Here is a 7,950-nt window from a genome sequence, read left to right as displayed (position 1 = left end):
CCCTGCCATCGTGGAGCTTCCCCTCAAGCCTGTAAGCCAAAATAAACCTCTTTTTCCCAGAAGCTGCTCTTAGTTGGGTGATTTCTACCAGCAATGTGAACCGGACTGCAACACTCTGTCTCAAGCAAAGTGAAAGGTAAGGGTCAATACCTTGAGGTCATCCTCTGACCTCCACACATATACCATGACACACACACTTATATGCACAAAAGAAACAAGAAGTGGGAGAAGGAACTCACAGACCAGGAGAAGGAAAGTTTCTGAGAAGACACTTGAGCCATCAAACACAGGGAGATGAGCACAGAAATGGGCCCAAAGCTTGGTGTGCTTGCAGCCCAAAGGCCTTGGAGGCGAGAGGCAAGGCTGCTGGCTGGGTCTCCTACACCAGACCAGGGAGATTGGCCTTCATCCTTAGTGCAACAGGGAAGTATCAGAGCTCTGGAAGCAGAACAAAGACGTGATTGGAGAGATCATTTTTATTTTTATTTTTATTTTTATTTATTTATTTTTTAGTTTTGGGTTTCGCAAGGTGGGATTTCAGTCTAGCCCAGGCTGGCCTGGAATTCACTATGTAGTTCAGGTTCAGGGTGGCCTCGAACTCATAGCAATCCTCCTACCTCTCTCTCTGCCGAGTGCTGGGATTTAAAGGCATGCGCCACCACACTGGGCGAGAGATCACTTTTAGATAGTAACATAAAGGGGGACCCAAAGGGAAAATATACCAGGGTTGGAGGCAGAGCAGACATCAGGAGTGAAGGCACCTGCTGCTTTTATCACCCAGGTGACAAGTGAGCCTGCAGCATTTGTTCTTCTTGAGCCCCTACCTAGTTATTTTATGTGTTAATTATGTTTTAAATTTTTGGGTTTGTTGAGGCAGGGTCTCATCATATAGTCTAGGTGAGCCCAGGAGTTGCCATGTAGTGCCGGCTGGCTTCAAACTAGTGACCCTCCTGCCTCAGTTTCCCAAGGGCTGGGAATACAAACATGTTCTACCATGGTGGTCATGGTTTGCCTTATGGCTTTTGTGTCTATTAAAAATCCTACCCGGGCTGGAGAGATGGCTTAGCAGTTAAGCGCTTGCCTGTGAAGCCTAAGGACCCCGGTTCGAGGCTCAGTTCCCCAGGTCCCACGTTAGCCAGATGCACAAGGGGGCGCACGCGTCTGGAGTTCGTTTGCAGAGGCTGGAAGCCCTGGCGCTCCCATTCTCTCTCTCTCCCTCTATCTGTCTTTCTCTCTGTGTCTGTCGCTCTCAAATAAATAAATAAAAAATTAAAAAAAATCCTGTCCTACAACATTCTTGAGGAATTAGCAGTCAGTGTTCCCATTCAGCCCGAGTGTGCTTGGTCTGCCTTTCCTGCTTATAAAGCTTACTTCCACCCAGGGACTTTACACATGCCTCCAGTTACCCAGGCAGCTCCAACCCCAGAGAAGAACACAGCTACAGCCAAAGGTGTTCATACTGGGCAGATAATTCCTTATCAAATGAAATGAACCGTGGTCTCTTCTAGGTCTCCCCATAGCAGGGCATTTGGGACTCATTGGGAAATGAATTAGGAATGATGCCAGGGGCCGGAGAGATGGCTTAGCTGTTAAGGCACTTGCCTGCAAAGCCAAAGGGCCCAGGTTCGATTCTCCAGGACCCATGTAAGCCAGATGCACAAGGTGGCACATATATCTGGGGTTCATCTGCAGCAGCTAGAGGCTTTGGTGGGCCCATTCTCTCTCTTTCTATCTCTCTCTCTCAAATAAATAAAAAAAAATAATGATGCCAATATCTAAAAGTGATTAAGCCAGGCATCTTCTGTACGTGAAGGGTCCACATGTGATTAAGAAAAAAAACAACAGGCAAGTATGGTGGCACCAGCCTGTAATCCCAACACTCAAGAGGCAGAGGCAGGAGGATCACATGTTTAAGTCCAATCTATGGAGGCATAGAGAGTTTCTGTCTTAAAAGAGAAAGAGAGAGAGAGAGAGAGAGAGAGAGAGAGAGAGAGAGAGAGGGGGAGGGAGGGAGGGCCGGGCATAGTGGCGCACACCTTTAATCCCAGCACTCTGGAGGCAAAGGTAAAAGGATTGTCATGAGTCCAAGGCCACCCTGAGACTACATAGTGAATTCCAGGTCAGCCTGAGATAGAGTGCCCTACCTCAAAAAAGCAAATAAATAAATAAATAAATAAAATGAATTTACAAAGGAGAAGGAAAGAAATGAGCACAGTAACTCCGGGTGACAACTACAGGCAACTAGGAGGCATGCGCAGTGTCTGTTGAGAATCAACCTGGCAGCAGTGGTGAGCTTTATGTCAGGTAAATTCAGGAGGATCAACACACAGGTGTACTATTGTCTCAAGGTCAGAAGGCATTCACACTATGCTAATCAAGCCAGGATCTCACATTCCATGAACAGAGGAGAGGCATTCTGGCTTCCTTTCTACATGAGCAAAGAAGCAAGTCACTCTTTTTGCCCTTGGCAACCATCTAGGACCACAAAGAAATGTGTTTTTAGAATCAAGATGGCACCCCCATCCCATTCCCCCCCAAAAAAGAAAGGAAGAATGGAGGAGCTGAGCTCCTTGGTGGCTAGATGGAGCTGCTGGTTGCACATGCAAGGGACCTGTCCTATCTCCAGATGCCCTTGTGGTTTGTGTGCCTTTGAGCCAGAGGCTTCTGCTCCCCACGGCCTGAAGCATCTTTGCTAGAGAATCCTACCAAGGACCCCAGAGGTGAGGCTTTGAACCCCTCCATTCACCGCTGCCTCTCTGCTGCACAAAATCCCATGTCCTAGTCTTTCCAACTTCTGCAGGGTTTCAGGGTGCTTAGTTGAAGCCCTCAATATCAGAGGTGCTTATACCTCCACCCACTGCAGTAGAGCACTTTAGATCTAGGGAAAATGGGTACATTGCCCTCAGAGAAAGGGGAGAGACCTCCTGGTGATGATGCTCTGGCCTTATCTTTGGGCGTCACCACTCAGAATGGATTTCAAACCGTGCACAGCTCTCAAGACCTGAGCGTCCAAGGGCCAGTGTCCTGCCTTCCTCCCAAGAGAACACCCTTGGTGGTCATGCACTCACCTCACTCAAGAGCCAGAAAGGAGGTTCTCGCACGAAAGGCTGAGGCTTGGTGTAGTGACACCTGCTTGTAATCACAGCACTTGAGAGGTGGAGGCAAGTGCTTCAGGAGTTGACGGTCATCCTCAGCTACAGTGACTCTGAGACCAGACTAGGCTACATGAAATGTATACACACACGCACGTACACATGTTCACGAGCATGTGTGTCCATGCACGAGAGAGAGAGAAAGAGAGAGAGAGAGAGATTGTTCTCTTCTCCAGCACCATTCTCATCCCCATCCAATCCCTCATTCTCCTTCCTTCTGACCCTATTCCCCGGGGAGAGGAACCACACATATACCACTTGCAGCTGGGACTGGTCCTGGTGGTGATCTGTGCAGATCAGTTCTCCCTAGCTCCAAGGCACGGCCTGACTGCCACTTTAGGGACTGTCACACCTTGCCCCTTCCTCCCTTACCTTGGACACATGGAAAGGATAGGATGCTAATGCCCCAGCTGGCCACTTTGATAGCCAGGGCTACCCACCAAAGCATCCTTTCTCTAGCAAGGCATGCTGTCTCTCCTCTGAGAAACTTTCCCTTCCTCTCTCTCCCTTCTTCCTTCTTTCCTCCCTTATAATCTCTCTCTCCTTTTGACCCTATCTCCCTTATCTATCTCTCTCTGCTTCCCAGGCCCATGGTAACTAAGATATTTTTTCCTGAGTAAAATTTGAGTCATCTGTAGCAGGGCTGGCTCCGTGGAGGGTCGACCACAGAGCTTTCGCTGGCCACACGCCCCACAGTCTCCTGAAAGAACATGATCCCATGAGCCTTCTGCCACTTGGATGTTCACGGGGCGGGGGGGGGGGGGTTCCTATAGGAGAAATAAGAGCCCCAGAATACGCCCCAGCCTGTTTGCCCGGAGCCTAAAATTCTACCATTGTGAGTCAAGCCGTTAGAAACCCTTCACTTCCACAGGCCAGCTCCCCATTTCCTTTGAAGGTACCCAGTGATGTACAGTGTCAGGAAGCCTTGGAACAGAGTAGCCTGTTGTTTAGACAAGATGTCTTTTACTGTTTCATGTTTTGTCTTTGCAGTTCACATGTATCTATGTACTTGAGCTTACAATGGATCCTTGCTAAACCAGGCTTCTTCTTGGAGTACAATACAAAGTGTTTTAATCACAATAGTGCTCCATAGATTCTCCCAAAGGAATACAACTACACCACCAACACCCAGACAAAGAAAAGGAGCATTACCATCCCCCTGGAAGTCCCGGGGCCCTTTCCCAGCTACTGCCCACCAAAGGTGACACACATCCTGCAGCTCTGTAATATATGCTGTTCAAAATACGTACATTAACCTCCTTTCTTTATTTTTGCTTTATTTGAATTGATTTATATTTTTGAGAGAGAAAGAGAGTGAAGGAGAGAATGGGCACCAGCTGCTGCAAACCAACTCCAGATGCACGCACTACCTTGTGCATCTGGCTTTATGTAGGTACTGGAGAATTGAACCTAGGTCCTTAGGCTTCTCAGGTAAATGCCTTTTTTTTTTTTTTTTTTTGGTTTATCTTGCTCTGGATCAGGCTGACCTGGGATTAACTATGTAGTCTCAGGATGGCCTTGAATTTATGGTGATCCTCCTACCTCTGCCTCCTGAGTGCTGGGATTAAAGGCATGCACCATCATGTCTGCCTCTCAGATAAATGCCTTAACCACTGAGCGATATCCCCAGCTCCTGTTTTATTTATTTATTTATTTATTTTTGAGACAAGATCCCATGTCATCCATGCTGCCCTTGAACTCACTATATAAAAGAAAATGACCTGGAATTTCTGATCCTCCTGTATCTACATGCTGTGATCACAGGCATGCACCACTACGTCCAGCTTTTTTTTTTTTTTTTTTCAAGGTAGGGTCTCACTCTAGCCCAGGCTGACCTGGAATTCACTATGTAGTCTCAAGGTGGCCTCAAATTTAAGGCGATCCTCCTACCTCTGCCTCCCGAGTGCTGAGATTAAAGGCGTGTGCCACCATGCCTGGCTCAGCTCTCATAGTTTAAGTTCTTTTCAATTTTTAAAATATATTATTGACCGCCGGGTATGGTGGCACATGCCTTTAATCCCAGCACTCGGGAGGCAGAAGTAGGAGGATTGCTGTGAGTTTGAGGCCACCCTGAGACTCCATAATGAATTCCAAATCAGCCTGGGCTAGAGTGAGACCCTACCTCGAAAAACCAATATATATGTGTGTGTGTGTGTGTGTGTGTGTGTGTGTATGTGTGTGTGTGTATATATATATATATAATTGATTTATTAGAGAAAGAGAGAGTGAGAAAGAGAGAGAATGGGAGTACCAGGGCCTCCAACCACTGCAAATGAACTCCAGATGCATGTGTCACTTTGTATCTGGTTTATGTGGGTCCTTAGACTTTGCAGGCAAGTGCCTTGACTGCTAAGCCATCTCTCCAGCCTTGAATTCTTTTCTGTAGAGCTAATTCTTGCTTGGAGAGGCCTGTTTCACCTTTTCAGCAATGCAGGGGGGGCTCCTTTTGGGGAAACAAAGATCTCCCTCCTGCTCAACTTTCCCAATGACTTCACCAACTAGGGATAGGCGTTATTATTAATTATTATTATTATTCATATACTACACTTAAGGAATGGACTTCAGAGAGATGTGATGCACCCAAGGCTCTGGAGCTTGTGCTTGATGAATCATGGACTTGAGACTCCCATCAGGATCCCTGAAGCTCTGTCCAGGTAGCATTCATTCCCAGAAGGACAGAGATTTGCTTTCTGAATGTCTCATTCCCCCAAGAAGATTCCTGATGAGAGCCTGGGGAACATTGATGAGGAGGGTGCGGGTAGTGCTGGGAACTTAAGTCATGCTGACTCCGAGAACCGGGTGGAGGGAATGGGTACAGGCATCAAGGCAGCCTGACTGGGAGGCCACTGTGCCAGTGGGTTCCTCTGCTGATTCGGAGTCCCCGGAGTCAACTGTAAGCCCTGGCTTCCTGGACCCACAAGAGGGCATTCATCTTCCCTCCTCCGCAGGCGGACAGTAGGAGCATGACAGAGTCTCAGAGGGCAGGAGTCCTCTCCGTTCTCAGCACCATGCCTCTAAAAATAGGAAACTAACAAATTTTCCAAAAGACCTAACATCTAGCTTGTGCTCCCCAGAGAGGCCAGCAGGAGGCCCCGCTGTCAGCACTGGAGGGTCCTGGCGGGTTGCACTAAGAAGGATAGGCCAGGCCTGTCCAGGCTCCCTGACCTCTGGGCAGGAGGCCTCGTCTCTTATTAGCCCCAGAGGATGGCTCTCGCTATGCCCTGCCATCTGACAAGGGATCCCTGGGAAGAATTAGGGGCTATAGGAAAACCTGTATCTTTGACATCTTGGGCATGATCAGGTAGGTCAACTTGCTCTAAAAATCAAAGGATAAGAGAAGATGGTTATTTTCTTTTCCAAATAGCTGAGGCTGAACCTCAGGTGGGTGGATGGGTGTGTGAGGGCTGTGAAGGGAGACCAAGGCTGCATTCCCAGAGTTTTAGGTTTGATGTATAGGTCATGATGGGCTCACTCTGCTCTCCCAGAATATCACATCAGCGCTTCTGGAAAGTGGACAGCAAAGGCGTCGATGAGGTTCATCTGCCTCCACGGAGCCATGCTACCCTGTGGGAGCACAGCCTTGAGCCACAGTGGAAAACTGCGGAGCACAGCAGTCAAAATCAGGGACTCTGGTGCCAAGTACCTGGTGTCATTGCTATTCTCTATGGTCTTGCATCGGTTCCTTTCTGTGTCTGTCCCTCCCTCACGGGGACAGTAAGAAGACTAAATGAGATGCACTTTAAAATGTACTTAGTGGGCTGCAGAGAGAGCTTAGTGGTTAAGGTGCTTGCCAGAAAAGCCTAAGGACCCAGATTCAATGTCCTAGTACCCACGTAAGCATAATAAGCCAGACACACGAGGCGGCACGCGTGTCTAAAGTTCGTTTGCAGTGGCTGGAGGCCCTGGGCACACATTCTCTATCTGCCTGTTTCTCTCTCTAATCAATAAAATAAAATGAAACAAATGTCTGAAAAGCAAAAGTACTTTGTGCAGCGTGTGGAACACGCAGGTCCTCCATCAGCATTCGACACTCACGCTTACTGCTGTTAGCAGCTAAGTGATGTCGCAGGGAGAGGGAGACACGCGTGGGCAGACTATCTAAGAACGACCCTTCTCCATATTCAAGATGCCTTAGGGATAGTGAATGTCCCATTCCTAGAGGTATGCAAACAGCCTAAATGACCCTGTTCATTTCTAAAGGCTACTACCTGTCCTTAGGTAGATATTTGATGCCTCTTTGGCACCTTTTTTTTTTTTTTTGCATGTGTTTGTGAGTATGCTGTATGAGTTTGTACAAATGTTCATATGTGTGTGAGTGCATGAGCAAATGCAAGTGCATATGCAAATGTGTGTGTGTGTGTGTGTGTGTGTGTGTGTGTGTGTGTGTGTGTGTGTGTGTGTAGGCCAGAGGTTGGCATCCGGTGTTTTAATCACTCTTCATCACTTTCTAAAAACATTTTTAGGGCTGGAGAGATGGCTTAGTGGTTAAGCGCTTGCCTGTGAAGCCTACGGACCCCGGTTTGAGGCTCGGTTCCAGGTCCCACGTTAGCCAGATGCACAAGGGGGCGCACGCGTCTGGAGTTTGTTTGCAGAGGCTGGAAGCCCTGGCACGCCCATTCTCTCTCTCTCCCTCTATCTGTCTTTCTCTCTGTGTCTGTTGCTCTCAAATAAATTTTTAAAAAAATTAAAAAAAAAAACATTTTTAGAGGCTGAAGAGATGGCTTAGCGGTTAAGCGCTTGCCTGTGAAGCCTATGGACCCCGGTTTGAGGTGCAACTCCCCAGGACCCACGTTAGCCA

The sequence above is a fragment of the Jaculus jaculus genome, chromosome 3, assembly GCF_020740685.1.
Source record: "Jaculus jaculus isolate mJacJac1 chromosome 3, mJacJac1.mat.Y.cur, whole genome shotgun sequence".
NCBI classification, from domain to species: Eukaryota; Metazoa; Chordata; class Mammalia; order Rodentia; family Dipodidae; genus Jaculus; species Jaculus jaculus.
This window is presented reverse-complemented; position numbering follows the sequence as displayed.